The sequence below is a fragment of the Dermacentor silvarum genome, chromosome 9, assembly GCF_013339745.2.
Source record: "Dermacentor silvarum isolate Dsil-2018 chromosome 9, BIME_Dsil_1.4, whole genome shotgun sequence".
Lineage (NCBI taxonomy): Eukaryota > Metazoa > Arthropoda > Arachnida > Ixodida > Ixodidae > Dermacentor > Dermacentor silvarum.
Window position 1 is genome coordinate 92,690,470 of NC_051162.1, and position 19,385 is coordinate 92,709,854.

Here is a 19,385-nt window from a genome sequence, read left to right on the forward strand (position 1 = left end):
AGCTCAAGCACTTAGGAGCGTCCGCACGACATGTAAGGAAGAAACTGAGCCTTGATTTAAGATAGGAAAGACGCTTTACGTACATTGTATGACTACTAGACATATACTCCGTCCCACAAGTCGTTCGCAGCACTGCCGAATATACAAGGCGTACACAGGCAATCTCCTTGCGCCGTCGAATATGGTTCCGGGCGTAACTGTCTGACCAATGGCGAGGTCAGAGAGTCGTGTTCTTTCTTGGTACATGTTAAGTTACACCGATACGTGCCATGGTAGTACCTTTGCGCATGCAGCTCGTATACAGCGAATTCAGCAGCCGCTGAGCAGATGACGCGGCGCGGATGGACACATCTCGAGTAGAATTAGGCCTTCCTATTGGCTGACGTGCCTGGCTAGCTTCGACAGAAAGAGAGAGAGAGAGGAAAGGCAGGTATGTTAACGAACAGCTCTCACGGGGCTGCAAATGACTTCTGAGACGCAGTGTAGCCATGAGACAACGCCAGACAGTGTCATGTCTTTGTGCCAATATCTACTTCTTCTATGACGCCAATAAGAAGAAAAAAAAATGTGTACACGCGTGCAAAAATGCGAAGCATCCGCGTCAACTACTGCAGAGTTTCGAGCCTCGCAGTACGCCAGCGTTGCGCGGTCGCAATTCGCCCAATGCTTGATGCACTAACTACGACACTGCTCATCAAAACCCTAATATATTTATTCTACCCCCGTTACCCCTGAAACACGTCTAATCTGCGGGCGTTATCTCCGGCCAAGTCCGTTAGTTTACTCGCCCTGGTCAGGAGAACTTGCGCACAGTGAGGGGAACACATTGAAGCGTGAAGGCTCCTCTCTCGGGAAGCCGTTGTTATGCGCCTTATGACGATCTCGGCATGTGTGTGTCCGTGCGTGCGTAAGGCGATCAGCGCATAACTAAGCTCCCTCCGAGGCCCATCAAGCAACTCGCCAGCGGCGCGGTTTTCGCTCGTTTTCGAGCAGGTTCTGAGCGAGCCAGGACGCATTCCTTCCGGACATTAAGGTTTTTGAGTACTGTAATTAGCGCCAGGTGAGCGTCTCGAAACGAGCCACGTCGTTCGGAAGACGAACTGCGCACCAAGTTTGATTGCACTAAGTTTCCGAACTAACTATTCTGAGAAGTCCATATTTCCTTTTCTCTCTCTCTCTTTGCTTTAAGCCTCGAAGTTCGCACTTTATTAGAACGGCGAAGTGTAGCAAAAAAAGTTATGCGAGAGAAACAACAGCAACAACAAACATTGCAGGTGTAGCTGTGTTTTGGAAAGGCAAGTGAGGAAACTAGGCAATAGTAAATCTCAACACCGAAAGGCTTTGGCGTGCAATACTGCATTTAAGAGAGTCTTGGAACCTCATAATAACAAGGCATGATTATTAATCGTTCTCTTCGGTTATCTGTAATTTTTATTTGAAATACTGTACGTGATATATGCATAGTGCACTTTCCACGTTAATTTAGATTTATCCGTTCGTTTTGTATTAACGCGTTAGCGTTAAGGGCCCCGTTTCGCTGAAAATCCGGCGTCGGTGTCGGCGTCGACGTTAAGCATCGGCGTCTGGCGGAAATAATCATGCCGAACCACATCATCCCGAATCAGCCCGACTGGGCGGGCCCCTTCGCGTGGCGCAAGGTGTTCGTGAACAAAAATTGAATTTCTCAAAGTAAAATCCGCCAGAAAAATCGTAAAGTCAGACTTAACTACATCTTATAGACGTGTTAGCGTCGGATTGTAATTTGACAATACGAGAAAAGAGCCTCATAAGTAGCCAGGGATCTTTGAATGCTGTCGCGTTCCACTTTTACAGGCGAAGCTTAAGGGTCCTCCATTTCTGATGGTGTTGCGCTGTACTTTGGTTCTAGGCAACATTCAGGGGAATGTTGTAACCCGAGCCTTTCTACATTTTGATCGGGCCCCATGTCGCAGAAAATACGGTGTCGATGTCGGCGTCAACGGCGTCCAATAACGCTATGGCGTTCCACTCTTAAAGGCGAAGCTTAAGCGTGCTCCAAGTTTTTTTAATCTTTTTTTTCTGTAGACAGCTTGGATAACGTTAGCTGGGACACCCTATATAAAGCGTGTGTTTGCATGTGCACGCGCGCGAGCCTCGTTCAGTCGCGATTGCTCTTTCGGTGCACACCATCAAATCTTTGGGTCGTAGACCGCTATATAAGCGAGGCGGTACCCCATGATCGAGTGCAGCGATTTTACGAAGCACAGGTCCGGTGTGGACCCGGCTGAAGCCGGTCATCCTGCGGCCTTCAGCCTATTAAAAGAAGAAAAAAACAGAGGAAGTTGAACGCTATACGTTCACTGTCGTTTAAACAACGATACAGAACAACACAGTTCACGATGCAATGTGTAGAATTGGGGAAGCAAGCGCCATGGTATCCCCTTTGAAACGGGGCTGCGACAAATAGCAAAGTATATAGCCTGCTTGAGTTAATCAGCTTTTACTACATATATTGCTGTCTAAAATGTTGCCTATCTCTCCTTGATCTTTCTGCCGTCATAAAAACCTTTATCTCTATATATTGTAGAGTTTGATATTTCTGTAACCATCTCAGATCAGTCGATTTCTTCCCTGCTTTCAACGTGATAGCGTTAAGGGCCCCGTGTCGCGGAAAATCTAGCGTCGGCGTCGGCGGCTGATAAAATAATCCCGAACCACCTCGACGACGCAGGACCTCCGCGTGGCGCATAGGCGTTAGTGAACTCATTGAATTTCTCAAAGTAAACTTCGTCAGGAAAATCACAAAGTAAAACTTAACCACAACCTACAGACATGATAACGTCAGATTGTAACTTGAATATACGAGAAAACATTATTCTGGTACGAGAGAACCGAAACACAAACTCATTTTCCAGCATTTCTACCATTCATACAGTGGCTCGCCCGGGAATGTGACTTGCAAAAATACCACCCAGATGGCGCTCGCCTCCTCGGCAGCATAAAACGGCAGCGGCGCGCAAAGATGAAGGTGTAGAAAAAAAACTGCAGTTGCCGAGAAGGAAGTTAAATTATGGGCTTTTACGTGCCAAAACCACGATATGATTATGAGGCACGCCCTAGTGGGGGACTCCGGAAATTTGGACCACCTGGGGTTCTTTAATGTGCACCTAAATCTAAGTACACGGGTGTTTTCGCATTTCGCCCCCATCGAAATGCGGCCGCCGTGGCCGGGATTCGATCCCGCGACCTCGTGCTCAGCAGCCCAACACCATAGCCACTGAGCAACCGCGGCGGGTAGTTGCCGGGAAGCCTGACAAGCATTCAGGGATCTTTGAATGCTATCGCGTTCCACTCTCAAAGGCGAAGCTTAAGTGTCCACAATTTTTTTTGTGCATATTTAGTTTAAATGCACTGGACTATAACATTCCCGTTCTGTTTTCACAGCTTGTGTGCCAGTGTCGTCCTGAGGTGAGAGGTGAGGGCCTTGGAGTCTTTTGTCCACCCTCCGTAAGTGTGAAGATGCAAACTTGAATTAAAGTCTTCATTTCAGTTCAATTCCTCGATGAGCCTCGCAGCAAGCTTAGTTGTGTGCTGACTGCCCCCCCCCCCCCCTTCTACCTCTGTGCACACGCATAACAAAATCGCCATAATCAAGACGCAGAACACCGTGCAAGTACTCGAACGATTGAATACTGCTTGTGCCTTGGCTGCACATTAGGTGGCTATACTCCATGCTGCATCATCTGAAAGATGCGCATGCTCACGTTTTGCAGCAAAACTGTTAGCCTCTAGTTGGTCGGGATTTTACAGCGGAGCTGTTAGAACCTCGCTATAATGATCATTCCATCGTCTGCAGCTTCGCCGAGCTGAGAGAGAGAGAGAACTGTGAGAGAGTGAACGCAGAGTATAAAAATAGCATCGCGCAGCATAGCGGATATGAGGTGAAGATGAGGAGTGAGGACGGTGGTGATGGGACGCGTAGGGCTGCTGCTGACGCCGACCGTGTTTCCCCGCGTTTCCACGCGTCCGGTGTCCGCGACTGCAGCCGATGCCTCTGGCGGTGGCTCGGCAGGTTTTGACCAGAGAACTGGACACTCGTCGCTTGCGAAAGACTGGAGCGAGAGCTGGGGAAGCTGAAACCAAGCGTCGCAGAAGAGAACGTCCCGAGTTAAGACTGAGGGAAGCCGAGAGTTCGCGTAGGCGAAGGAGCCCAGCACTAAGACTACCCAGACTAAGTGTGCGGTTTGCCGCTACTTTACTAGGCTTTCCCCAGCTCCGTTGGTCTCTGGTGTTTGCGGTATCAGAGCGACGCATAATTTTTTCGCGGCGTGTTCAGCCCAAAAAACGCCAACAGGAAAAGGGGTTTGTCTTTGAGTATCAGCGTGAAAGAATTATATTTTTTTTTCGTATATATCCGAATTACAATCCGATTTTATCATGGCTGCAGGTTGTGTGCAAGTAGTACTTTACGAATTTTCTGACGCATTTTACTTTGAGAAATACGATTAGTTCAAGAACGCACTTGCGTTAACGCTACCGCTACCTTACGGCCGCGGCCATTCAGGCAGACTTCAAATGGCTGCTGGAAAAGGGCGTTGTCTTTCAGTTTTCTCGTAACCCGTTTATGTTCACTCGTATATTCAAATAACAATCCGAATCTATCATGCCTGCAGCTTGTGTGTAAATCGTAGATTACGCATTTTCTGAGCGCAATTTACCTTTACACATTAATTTAGTTCAATAAGGCAGCTGCACTTGGCGAACGGCCTACAAGAACGAAGATGCATGCTGCACTTCCGCGTGCGCGCGTGACATGCGTTGCTGGTGGGAGGGGGGTACTTGTGTAACGTCGTTGATATATAAGACTATTGCTGCAATGCGACGCGGCCTTAGCGCGCCAAGCAGCTCAAGCGCTGGCCTGCACAATTCCGTCTTTTCAGGCATGCGTCTCTTGTATAACGGTTATACCATAGAGCTTCTGCGGTGGGAAGCCACGGAGCGGAACCTATCATCGGACCAATTATATGGACACTCCAAGTGAATTTTCGCGGTCGTCGTCAGCGTCGCCGTGGCGTTCCGCATATATATATGCTTATATATGACGTAAATGCGCGCTATACTGCTACGCTATCAGTCACTAAAGTTTCTCATACCAAGTATAACGTTCTTGACTAAATTTGTTCCTCAGAATTTTGAGAATGACAGCCCGCAAGCAAATTTCATGAAATATAACCTTCACAGCGCGTGCCTTTTATAGTAAATTTTCTCAGATGATTTTTAAAAGTGCAAAACAGTGTCAATGCTCAAACATGACAGGGATGTTATTTTATTGGTGCGGCTCATAACGGGCGGCGTATTGGCGCCCGGTCGGTGTCGTTACAGGCATGGCGTGCTTTAAAGCTTTTAAAGGGCCCCTCAACGAGCCACATAGGAAATTTTTGGTTACACGCTAGAAGTTCTAACGTGCCCTCTAAGGAGTGTTCTAGCGCAAGAATATTTCAAATCTGTTAATGACCAGTTCCTCCATGATCGTGTCCGCGTGTAGAAAAAAAAATGTCACAGTTTCGCCCTAAGGGCGAAGCAATTAATGCGATAGCAACACAGCAATGTCATACGAAGTAAGGTGAGCGGCTTTGGTAGCAATATGAATTGTAGTAAACATGAGCTAATTAAGTAAGCAGGTGTGCTGCGGCGTAAGTAGACCGACTTGAAGAGAGACTCGATGACCACGAGAAGGCGCGTGTGAAATGGTGGTGTTCATGAGAAGCGCTTCCCGTGGGCAGCGAGTGCGAAGGGACACACCTGTATTGCTGCACTGCCGATCCGGGCAGCATTGCATGTGTAGCGTCCGTTGGAAAATGTGGCCTGACTATTACTAACTGAATGAACAAGCGTGGTGTGAGCGCGCACAAACAAACATGAATAGATCACACTGAATGACTGCAGACAACGACTGTCAAAACGCTGGAAGCGAGCCCATACGCCGCAACGGGCGAAGGTACGTGCGGTCCATCGCTTCAACGGAAACTGAGCGGCGAATGCACGGCGCATAAAGGTCAGAGCCGTGTGGAGATAAGAGACGGTGCGGACGAGCGCGGTTGTTAGCAGCGTAGAAGTGCGCCCCCCCCCCCCCCCCCCCCCCCCGCGCTCCCTCCGGCGCTGGCTTCCCGCTTCCTTGCTTGCGCGTGGGTGATTGAGTGCGTTCGCACTCCGTGATAGCGCGCGTCCCCGCACGCTTCCGCTCGGGCATACGACGCTCGGCGAAGATTTTATCTATATGGAACCTCATGGCGACGGCGACGGCAGAAATCCGGTAGAAATGTCCATATAATTGCTATCGCTATAAAACTATCATCAGCATTGGCTCGAGCGTGATCGTCGTCTTCCACAGCTGGCTCATTGGCCCCCCTCGGCTTTCGGTCGTGCCGTCGGATGCCATGCCGAGCAAGAGCGCATGCTTAAAGAATATGAGACAATTTTAAAGTGATTCACAACAATATTATCAAAAATAGAATTTCCCAAATTTGTTAAGAGATATGCAGACTATACTTAAAAATTACCTTGAGCAAGGACTGAGGCTTTTCAAGGTAGCTTTCAAGCCACTACTCCCGCGTTCGTCGTCGTCGTCTGCTTCCACAGCTGGCTACGTTGCAGCTAATCATTCCAGCGTAGAATTCACTTCTCTTCTGTCGTAGTCGTAATGGGGAGGCCGCGTTTACGGGGGCATGAGCCATTGTTCAATAGCCTGGCAAGGAACAAGAATTCCGGATCGCCAGTCAGCCTCTATAATCTGTAGAGGAGTACGTTTATCTACGTCAATTACTCACTAGGGACCCCGATGATGAGAAGGAAAGTTACTGAAGAATAAAATTGGGTTGGTCGACATTGCCAAATCCGGACTGGAAGCTTACCAATGTCGTTGAAACGAAAATTGTGCAATCATTTCCTTCTACCAGTGCTAACATATGGGGCAAGAACTTGGATATTAACAAAGAAGCTCGAGAACAATTAAGGACCGCACAAAGAGCGGTGGAACGAGAAATGGTAGGCCTAACGTTAAGATACAGGAAGAGAGCGGTGTGGATCAGAGAGCAAACGGGGATAACCGATATTCTAGTTAACAATAAACGGGAAAATGGAGCTGGACAGGGTGTGTAATGCGTAGGAGTGGATAATCGGTGGACCATTAGTTACAGAATGGATACCCAGAGAAGGGAAGCGCAGTCGAGGACGGTAGAAGACTAGGTGGGGGTGAAGTTACTAAATTTGCAAGTTGGGAATCAGCTAGCTGAAGACAGGGGTGATTGGAGATCGCAGATTGAGGCCTTCGTCCTGCAGTGGACATAAGTATAGACTGATGATGATTATGACGATGATCCATTGCCTAATAACGGGATATGAGTCATTCATGAACATCTGACGACATGTCCTAACGCTTTTGAGCAACGCCGCCGCGAACGCGCGTCGTCTTGCCCTCCATGGAACCCGACAACGGTGGTGCACGCCTCGGCAACGTTAGCGCCAACTTCCCCGGTGCGACGGCCCGGTTTCAACGCGAGTTTCTCAACCGGAACCTCAATGAGAATCATGTTCAGTTGGGTGATGCCCAACGACGATACGCCCATTCTCATCGTGGGGGCAATATTCACTACAGTGGACTCGCCATACTCACAGCTTCACTGGCTTCCATTTTCACAGTAGTGGAAGGGCTCGGAATTTTTTCCTTTCTCTCTCTCTCTCTCTTGCGCGCGCTTTCGCTGAGTGGCGCACTTCCGGTGACGGTCTCACGCGCCAGCTGTTGCGTTTCTCTCGCTTCGCGCAGCGGACGATTTTGTGCGCTCCGCACGAGAACACCTGATTAGCGGTATAAATCAGTGCCTCAATCACGAGCACTGAGGCAGGCGCGAGAGGATGAAAGAGCATTGTATTAAAAGACATAGTTTCGTTCTCTGCATGCGCGACTGCGTGACGTGAGAACAAGCAGATGTAACGGAAGTACATCTCTCTTGCTGCGGTACGAAGTAAAACAAAATAGCACAGACATTCGCTTTGTATGTTCTATTATTTCTCTAAACTTTAATTCTTCTCTTCAAGCATCAGTCAGTCAGTCAAGTAACTTTATTTAAAGGCCCTGCGAGTTTGTGGGACGGGCAAATGGTCCCGCCTAGGTGACGGCCAGGAGCTCTTGAGCCCTGGCGGCTTCCTCGGATAAAACAAATAACTGATGTTGCCTTAAACAATTTTCGAAGTCGCGTGTCACTGTGAGTGACGTCACAGCACTGCCAGGTACGTAGTCGCACTTGTGCGATCAATGTCGACTCACCGGTTGGGAGCGCGGCGCCCGCGAAGAGAAAGGCAAACGGTGTTTGGTTTGAAATGTAAGCTCTTTCCGCTGCAAGTAAGGGTGTAATACTTAGCAGACACGATCGTTAGCGCGCATTGTATGCACTGCGCTTGTCAGCTCAATATAGTCAGAGCTGGTGAGAGGCCCTTAAAGGGTGCCAAAAATTTTTGCAGCCCGCGTTAGTCGGACCCGCGTATACTTGAAACACCGTCCGAGAAGTTCAAGCGTAACGCTATATGCTTTGCTATCGCAGTCAGTGCTTCGCCCTTCGGGCGAAAAGTGCCATTAATTTATTTAATTTACTTCTAGTGCAAACAGTAGACATCTTGTCTCCCAAGTTGGTCATATACGACAAGAAACATACAAACGGCATTGTAGCGGGAAAGGCCGAATAAAGCTATCCCTTAAAAATATTGATAATTGATGATGGTGACACTCTTACATTCGGTAGCGCGCAGAGCACTTGGCGGGCGGAAAGTGAGCTACCTATTGCGACTTTGCTGCTCAACAGAAAAGCGCGCTCGACAGGACAAACACTGCGACGCGTTCGCGTTCAGATGGACTCTTACAAAGGCGCGTCGAACAAAAGCTAGCGACACGGCATTTTAACACGAAAGTGTTTTATGCCGGGGTCCACCAAGACTTCACTGACGTATTTCCGTCACGGAAATACGTCACACGAACATACACGAATACAAAGAAAGAAACCAGAAGAAAAAGTTCCACAAACATGCAAAATTTGGAAATCGAACCCACGACCTCTCGGTCCGCGACGATAGATCGCCGAGCGTTTAACCCATTGCGCCACAAACGCATTTGCAGAGAGCTACACAGACGCGCCTTATATATCTAACACTCCTCCGTGTACCCGCGCTCTTGCTCGGGGCGGTGCCGCCGCCTACGAGCAGAAAAGAGAAGTACTGCATTATGACACTAACGCGCACCGACAGTGAACGCTTCGGTGGTCTCAGCACTACGACGCCTCGATGCCAGCATTCGAAGGGACGCTGGCATCAAGAAGCACTACCAACGCCAGCTAGGTGGCGTTCACCGTACTCAGCACAACGGAGCGTGGCCTCCGCAATTAGCTCTGAAAATGTTTCTGAAGTTGATCGCGGAGGCTGCAATTACGACGCGCTGTACGCGCTGATTTAACTCGGTGACGATTCAGTTACGTGCTTTGTCTTGCGCGTTGTATTAGGGTGTCAGTTACGTGCTTCGTCTTTCGCGTTGTGCTAGCGTGTGCAGCGTAGTGCAGCTTCCATATGCACGACGGTTGCTCATGGTCATCGACGTTGGTAGTCGTGATGGAGGAGACGTGCCACCAGGCGTCAGCGTGGGTGCATCAACGCCTAAGGGCGCTTTAGCCACAAAACACCAATAGACATTATATATCAATGTGCAATAAACATTACACTACTTCTGTGAAGACACGTTTCACTTTCGTGTTCTATACCGATTCCTATATAAGAGGGATCAACCACATTTTTATCCAGACCAGCTCGCTGGAGATCACCGAATGAGGTTAACGTTCTACCTTCAGTTTTACTTTATCTTATGTCTCTCTATTTGAAACCCGTTAGCTAACGAGATACGTTCAAAGTCGAAAATCATTCACCATCATTGACATAGCCGATGCACCGATATTCACGTTCCAACTCGTTTTAACTCGTTTTATTATTATTATTATTATTATTATTATTATTACTACTACTATTACTACTACTACTACTACTACTACTACTTACTACTACTACTGCTTACTACTACTACTGCTTACTACTACTTACTACTACTACTACTTACTACTACTACTTACTACTACTACTACTACTACTACTACTACTACTTACTACTACTACTACTTACTACTACTTCTTCTATTATTTCTATTTCTGTTTCTGTTTCTATTATTTCGATTTGTTATTTCTATTTCTATTATTTCTATTTCTATTATTTCTATTTCTATTTCTATTATTACTATTATTATTATTATTAGAATAAAAATAAAAGAAACACATATAGTCACCCTATAGTGGTGACGACTACTCCTTTTCACATAGCAGAAACAACAATATTAAACAAATACATATGTAGTGAAAAAAGGCAAATAAACAATGTCATAATGCCAAACAACCACAGCACTTATTCCTAGACGCACACGAAGATATAGATATAAAAGGCAAATGCAAGTCGCACCGCAATGAGTTTGTAATTAAAGTCATAAGCACACACAAGCGGCCACGATGTAGACGGCGATGAGCATATTGTCTCCTCCGTTCGTCTTTCTTCACTGCTTCAAACTTATTAACCGGTGTTTCACTTTGATTGTTTATTTACTCATTCTTTGCCTGAGCAATGTTCCGAAGACGTCAGCCTTTCAGTTTTCATGTCACTTCTGTTCGAAACATTGTGCTTCAAAACACGCACGCACGCACACGCACACGCACACATACTTGAAGAACATATGGATACGAAGACGCGAATGAAGCACACATAGATATGAAGGCGCACATGAAGCACGCATGAATGTGAAGACGCACAAGAAGCACACATGAATGCGAAGACGCACATGAAGCACGCATGGATACTAAGACACACATGCAGCACACACGGATACTAAGCCACACAAATACGCACACAAAGTATAGGCAAACACAGGATAACACTCACACAGGCACACCCACACACACATGCGCCCTTGCGCACGCCTGGCAGCGTTCAAACTCAGGGTTGGATACGTATTTCTCCTCCCTGCGCACATCCCATTGCAGTTTGCCTGGGAAATAGGAATAGTGACCGCGAAATTTTACTCTTCCCACATTTTCTATGATTACGTTCCCACAGAATCAAAGCCCTCGTTGTCTTTTTTTTTTCGTATTGCTTTCTTTCATTAATAATTCCAGATATCTCAGCATGGCCTTCGCAAGGCACCGTGCCACAACATGGGAGGAAAAATCTGCGTCCATGCAGATCTGCTCCCTGCGGCGCAAATGAAAGCTCCGTTCAATTATGGAACGAAAGACGACTCCCTCACATGACGGCAGAGTGGTGCACGTGTGGTTTGCATACCTGCATGAAATTTGCAAAGCACAATCTTTCCAGTACTCCAAATCACATGGAAGGGTGTGTGCGTGCGTTTCGTTGGGGAAGAGGTGGAGTGCGTAAATGAACGCCGCTACTGAAACATCGAGGCCCAAAGCAGCGAGTGGCTGAGGGCGCCGGAGTCGTTGCAGTAGCTTTCGGGCTGCTTTGCTTTCAAAAGAATAAGCAGGAATGACTGCCGGGGGAAAAAAGAAAAAGAAAAGGCCATTGCCACGCCAATACACCGGTACACTCTCGGAGAATTTGCATGGGACCGTTCTCGAAAATAACCTCGCTTCCGCCGCTGCCTTACGTGGGATGGAGCCCCGAAAGTGCTGCATCATTCCTCGAAAAAAAAAGGGGGGTAGGGCGATGCATAGTGAGAACATGTGAGGCGGCCTTAATTCCAAGTTTCCCGCCAGGTGCGCTACGCCAACCCTGGCCGGAATCTTGATGCAGCCACCTTGAATGCCTCTTTCATTCCCAATTTCACTTTTTCTTTTTTACTTTTTTGTCTTTCTCTCTCCCCCTGTGTCGTACTTCTTTGCAATCTCATCTTCAGAGCAATCCCAGGGAACGGTCTGTGAATCATGCAGACCCCATTGCGCCTCTTCATTATTTCTTTGTTTCCTTCATTCCGCTCGTTGTATCTGATCTTTTGTATCTGACCTCGTTGTATCTGATCTTTTGTATCTGACCTCGTTGTATCTGAGCTTTTGGGCGCAAAGAGCGCGGCTCTTTGCGGCCCGCTCCTGCGGCGAGTGTCGGCATCAGCGTAACCGAGCGAATGAGCACAGCGAAAGATGAAAGAGCGAACGTCGACCGCAGCCGGGGATGAAAGACGCGAGGAGGAAAGCGGAGGAGGAGGGTATGGCGAAAGGGTGAGAAGAAAAGCTCAGTGCGGCAACGATGGCTACGAGATGGCGCCAGAGTAGCGCGCGTCGTCTGAGCGGTCTGTCGGCGGCGGCTGCGGTGAATCGCGCTCACACGCTGGCTCTCGCGATCTTCAGATTAGCGAGGCAGTCGCGCCACACTTCGCTCCGTTTGCAGCGTACCGCACGAGACAGATTGTCCGCGCCAGCCAATGTATCGCGAAACGAAAGCACGTATAGAGCTGCGCTTAAATTTAGCATTAGGGAGTCTTGTAATCGTCGGTGATTCTTTTCTCTTTCCTTTCTTATTGCTTTCTTTTTTTGCGTCATTTTATTTCTTCCCTGAAAGTTCCTTGTTTAGTTAGTTTATCCAAGGCCTGGAGTTTTTCCTCTCGGTTCTCTCATACATACATACGTACATACATACGTACATACATACGTACATACATACGTACGTACATACGTACATGCATGCATGCATACATACATACATGCATGCATGCATGCATGCATGCATGCATGCATACATACATACATGCATACATACATACATACATACATACATACATACATACATACATACATACATACATACATACATACATACATAGATACATAGATACATACATAGATACATACATACATAGATACATACATACATACATAGATACATACATACATACATACATACATACATTACATACATACATACATACATACATACATACATACATACATACATACATACATACAATTGTGGCATTATGGCCTTATGTCCGTGGACATTCAGCAAACAGCTCCTTCGGATGTGCAGACTCCAACAGACCACAAGAAAATAGGCCTGATAACGACCTTCGTTTAGAGTACGATATATAGAAACACTTTCTAAGCCTATAGGATGGTAAGTGCAAAACAAGTCTAAATGGTATACAAAGAGTCTATATGTAATCTATATACTAACTAAACTTCATATTAACAAGCGGTAAATCCTCTTGCATTCTTCTTTCTTTATACTTTCTTGCAACAATTTTTCATTGTGTCGTTTCTGATGGAATTCAACATTGGCGCTGCTACCGTTTGAGTGGGGTCACACCGGGTGCGTGGGATCGTCCCGCTCACTGCCGTTGTCTAACGGAATGCTCACGAATAGGTAGTGTTCGAAACATGGCGTCCATGATGTGTTTCCGGCCCTGCAATTGCTTCCGGCACACGCAGCCTGCAAAAAGCAGAGCCTTAGAGATCTGTTTCCGCTACTCGGAGGGAGCCGTTTCTGGGGCGTGGATGTGGGCACCACCTATTGGCCCATCTCTCCACTGTGCGCGAGTGCCGCGTACACGCGATGGCTGTTGGAGCAAATTACTTTCGACGCCGCTGCAGCAAATGAATTCTTGAGAGGTTTTTGCTTTGTGATTTTGTAACATCGTTGTGCGAACACGTGCTTTGTTGCGCGCTTCTCTGGTGTGCATTCTTGTTATTTTGCATTACGAAACAATGTACATAATTAAAGCCCGGTGTATATACGAAGCCTGGACAGTTTCTCGACCAATTTGGATGCTACGACTTTGTTGAGATTTCTCATCTCCATGTGCGCTTTAAATGTGTTATTTGACTGTGTAGTTTTAAGTCTACTCTGATCGACCTATGGTTGTTGCGTTAGCCTGCGTCATTTCTGTTCTTGTTTTCTTCTGTGGTTGGCCTTCGATGGTCACTGTGCTGCTGGGGGCTGTAGCGTTCTCTTCTCGTTTTACTCTATCCTTTGCTGACGCAACGTTGAGGACTTTTACTCGTATTACAACAGGTGCTAGATTAGTACCTCTACGTGACATAACCACTGTGTTACAGTGCGCAATAGCAATGTTTTGTCGTTTACTCTATGATTTGTTGTAGCAACACTGTGAATACTACCTTTTTACAAGAGGCACAATACTAGTAACACTACTGTAAAGAGCAGCGCTTGTTCGACGCCAAACGCCGCAGCATCGTAATTTCAAAAGAGACACTTCTAGGTTCCCTGCAGTTAATCTGGATTCTACTGTCAAATGGACGCCTCAGGCATCATTTGTCTCTCCTAAAGTGACAGGCAGCTCATTGGAAAAAAAAAAGAAATATGTGTATATTTCGCAAAAACATGGCCTCTCTCTTGCAAATGCAACTTTGCGGATCATCGTCGCACTGGTGAGCATAGGGATACTTGTATTCCTGAAAGCTTGCATTAAGGGCGACGTTGTATTCTGGGATCTCGTGGACCTTCCAGAAAGAAGACAGTGGGATAGTACCTGCTCCTTTTGTCACAGTACGATGCAGCGAGAAAAGCACTAGGTGTGATTCATCTCAATCCTCTTTTGCGCAGTCGAACGCATTAGCGTCAAGGTTTCGCAGGCATCCGTATACTGCACCTGGTTTCCTTGGTTCTAAGTGCACGCAATCGTCGAGTGCCCTTCAACGTCGTCTGCTCATCGTTCTCAAGAGCAGACGACGTGTCCGAGAGTGACCAGAGCAGGATGCGTGCCATGCACGACACCTAGGTCATTCTGCTGCGTTGGCCGGCGTAGTCTATATATAGCTTCCCCGCTGCTGCATCGTTTTAGTGAAACAGAGTACACAGGAACGAGATCGTAGTTGTCCAAGCGAAGCACGTCTCTCGCGCTTTGGAATTCATGGCCGCCACAAAAGAAAACAAGAAAATGGATGGAGCGCACGTACGTTCGTGGTAACGGAGCAAAGCCTTGTGTTTGGTAAATCCTTACGGCGACCTTCCTTCCTTTCTTGCTTTTTTTTTCTCTTTAAAACCTTCGAATCCTCCCGACGCATTATTCAGCGCCTCGCTTCTTTGAGTTCGTTGCTAAGCTGGGGGGTCGAATTGACGAAAATATAACGGCCTTAAGCCCGTGAGGACGTGCCTACAGTTTTATGTGCTTAAACGTCTTGTGCGTAACCATATTTTTATTATTAGTTGGACAACGATACCCTAGGTCCTGCTGTCAAAGGACTTGAAAGGAAAATGAACAATTCTCGCTGATCGCTACAGTGGAACCCGGATGTATGAATCAGAAGTAGGTCACAAAAAAGTTCCATATATCGGTAATTTGATGTATGAAATAAAACTTTTATACAGAAAATTTCAAGGTTATTGTACAGCTGTTCCATATACACAATATATCGCTATATGTGGATTCGATATATCTGGTTGTGACTGTATATCGATATATATTTTTTGTGCAGGGTGATCAAAGTTAAGTTGACGAGTTTTTTTTTTAATTAGGCGCTGAGACGTACCTAAAGACCACCTCTACAGTATGTGGCGAGAGGGACACAAAGTGAGATGATAATTATCGCTGTTAGCCGTGCAATTGACGAAAATTGAATAATTAACTTTTGACTGGCGGCAGTAAGCAGGCACGTTTATATGAAAAGTTACAGGCAGTAGTGTTTCCACACAGTTCCACTCGACAGAATTCCTCTAGCCTATCCGCGCTTTGAGATATCAAAGTGGGAAGTTTAATTGCCATTCGCACGATTACGCATGCAAGACAGCGAGGACCGGCGCAAAGCTCCTCCCTCCTGTGACGCGCCTTTTGCGCACGGCGTTTAGTCTGACAAATGGGAAGCAGGTATAGGCAAAAGTAATAACTGCCCCCCTTTCACTCTCGATCAACTGGCGTAATCGCAAAGAGCGCAAGTCGGAACCGCTATCAAAACACGGAACCGCGCAGCCTGTAACCATGGTAACTTCCGTTATACCGAGAGCAGGGCATAAGCGCATATCGCTCCGGGGCGTCGCGCCCCCTCGCGGCAGCGGCGGAAAGTTGCGTCGCCCCAAAGCTAAACGTACATCGCTCCAAAGCGTAGCGCCACCCTGTGGCGCCCACTAGAATTTGCGGGGCTTCGCGGAGAAAAGGGGATGGGCGCGGTGGCGGCGGAAGGAGACCACCGACGATGAGGGGACCGCGGACGCCAGGCGTAAGAGTACTGCCCGCCAGGACCGCGAGGCAGAGAGAAATGCGAACCGTCAATGTGGCTCCGATCCCGCATGGAAGGTTTCACCGGAGCAATGGTCAATCACCACGTACACAGCTTCGCTGGTCATCCACCTTCACAGAGTGAAGTGGCACTGAATTTTTTTTTATTGGTATTGTTTACTGTTTCCTGAAAATTACTGTTCGTTATTCAAATTATCCTAATTTATGGCCTTCTTTCTCTGAAAACAGTTTCAAAAATTGTGGAGGGTTTAAAAATGCCCGCTAAGACACGGTACTTTCTGGGTACACCTGTCTCGAGGCCTCCGGTGAAATCCAATTTTCATACGTGGACTTGCCTGGACGTACGATTGCGAATAAAATATGTGATTATTATCAACAGAAAGAAAATTTTCCTCCCCAGGGTGCGAGTACTTTGCGATTTTGACTTAAGCGGTAATTGTTCAAATTAAAAAAAAAGCGCAATTTAATTTCCTTAGTGTCCGAAACATTTGAAGATTCCATTATGCTTACATGTGGATCTTAGTCGCACGAAACGGCAGTACTCTAGCTCGAACTTGTCGGTAATGAAACAAAGAGGTAATTTTTCTTCGCGTTTTCTCGAAGTGTACATCAGTGGCGTGTTCAATTTGAAGAGCTTGTTCTGTGTTTTCTCACCATAGTGATTACCACCAAATCATCAAGGTACCGACATCGTTATAAGTACAGCATTTCCGAAGATCGAAATTTTCTGCTTTGCAGATTGTTATATGTTGGCGGGAGCCGTTGGGGTTCCACCCGTAATGGCAGGATAATTGTGTTTTGATTTGTAGATAATGCTATTCAAAGATGTCCGTGTGGTTTCAGCGAGTTCTATTCAAAGGTTCACTTTAATCGTTTCTAGATATTTTTTGTTTGTTTTCGCATTTACCAGCTGACGTTCTCGTATGTCTCACATATAGTGCTTGAAAAATGCCTCCGTTGCGCTGTCCCCAATTACGTTGCCGTCCGCCTCGAATAATTGCTTTTTAATTTAACATGCCTAAGTGAAGGGAAGTGCGCGCACTTCATATGCAGGGTTCGCTTGCTTAACTTATTATATATTTGAAACATTATTTTCATTCTTTTTTGTTTTGGCAATAATTGGCGTTGATTGTAATCCCAGAACGTTTGAAGGTCATTATCATTGTTCCCAAAGTGACTTGTCACGCTAAATGTTCAACACCACTTGCTCCGTTTTCAATTTGGCATGTTTATTTTGTTTACTTAGGGTGTTCATTTGCCCTAAGCCTAATGTTCGTGGCCTGCTCCTTGCCACCACAGCAGAGAGATGACCTAATTAGGTCACGCGCACAAATATGTACGTCGTGACTAAAGGGACTAAAATTCTCGACAGGCCAAAGCAGGTACCGGCCGAACCTACTACTAGTGTGGAAGAATCTATGCGAAAACCACCGAAAACAAGTGAAAAAGGCTGTAGAACGAAGGAGGCTACAGTCGTGGAGCGCTCAAAAAAAAACAGCGTTCGCGCAGAACTGAGTATGTAATTTGTTTTGTTTTATGACACCGATATTGCCAGAAACAGCGCGAGCCTTGGTGTCAACAGCTGAGTGAGGTGGCGACTGATCATCTGGAAACATGACAGTGAAAGTAAGACTGCGAAAAAAAAAAAGACACAACGACACCGTTTTTGCCGTCTATTTTTTTTTTAAATGCTTAGGTGCTCTTTACCGTGCGGTCTTTTAAGATGAGCGCCAGGCTTATCACTTGTCAGAACACGCTAGACATTGCTGATATTGGTTGGCACTTTGGGCGAAACAAGCATAATTTTTTTTTATCTACTCTGGCATTTCGTTGCCTTGTTTTGCCAGCCGTTGCAAGCCGGAGAGCGGCGTGTAATCTCTCTCTCTCTCTCTCTCTCTCTCTATATATATATATATATATATATATATATATATGCATATCTAGTGGGAAGATAGCAGTTGATTTGAGCACAGTTGATCATAGCCTATCACCATTTCCCGCTTACTTCCTTTCTGTCATCACATGGTATGAAAGAGAAGCATGAAAATCAAATCTTCCAACCGGCGGCACTTTCTTGATGGCATTATATAGTCGCTGCTTGTTTACGCTCAGAAGTCACTGTCGCGTACGTTTAGTCAAAATTATTGCTCATTTTGACGTAAGCCAGCGACACACTGTAAAATTTTTGCGTCTAAAGAGAAAAGCAGAAGGAAACGCGATCACCAAATATCAACTACACGCCATGAAAGTGTGCTGTTTTAGGAATTACCTTTTTTATATTTTCTTTCAAAACTAGAGAAAGAAGTTAGAGTAAGGATCTCAAAGACAGCTCTTCGTTACAACGTCACGTCTCCTTCGCTTTGTCGTGCTTCGCTGAATCTGGCGCTTTTAGAAACCAGAAAAGAAAATAACACACAGTTCCAGCTACTTGAAAAAGCAACTTTTCCTTTCCGTATTTGTTGATCTAGTAATGCACGAAACTATGTCCTAAGTATAGCTTCTTTTTTTACGTAGATAGAACCCACTTTATGATTAAGTAATTCGATGCCATGCCTAGATTCTTGCTGCGCCGACGAGCCAATCTGATGGAAGTAAAGTGATAGCTCCTGAAACTGGATTGTGACTGGGCTACGCCTTTGTGTTTCGATAGTAATTTATCTTCAGTGTCTTTTTTAATCTTTTTTTGCCTTGTTTAGTTCGCTGTCTGGTTGAGGCTCCCAAATCCGAAGGCGCATGTCTTTGTGAAAATGCTGATCCGCTGCGAAGAAATATAAGAATGCAGCTATAAGGAAATTATTACCGTTTTTGCCTAAATGCCGCGTGTTCACTGTTCTTTGTTTTCCAGATGCTATAACTTTTTGAAATAATTTTGCTCTTGTGGATGTTTTGATGTCTGGAGATGTTAACTATAGCTTGACTAACGACCCGGTTGTAATGGCTGTATCAGGTTGGGATTATTGCAGTGACAATCTCTTGCGGTAACGCTGAACTTGCATTGACAGTTTGTAATCAGGCTTTCACTGTCTTCTCACCCTGCATTCTTTCGCATCCGGCGTAACCGCGCATCTTTTCGTAAAACATGAAAGGTTATCGCATTTTTCCTTGCCGAAACTGCCAGTGATGACA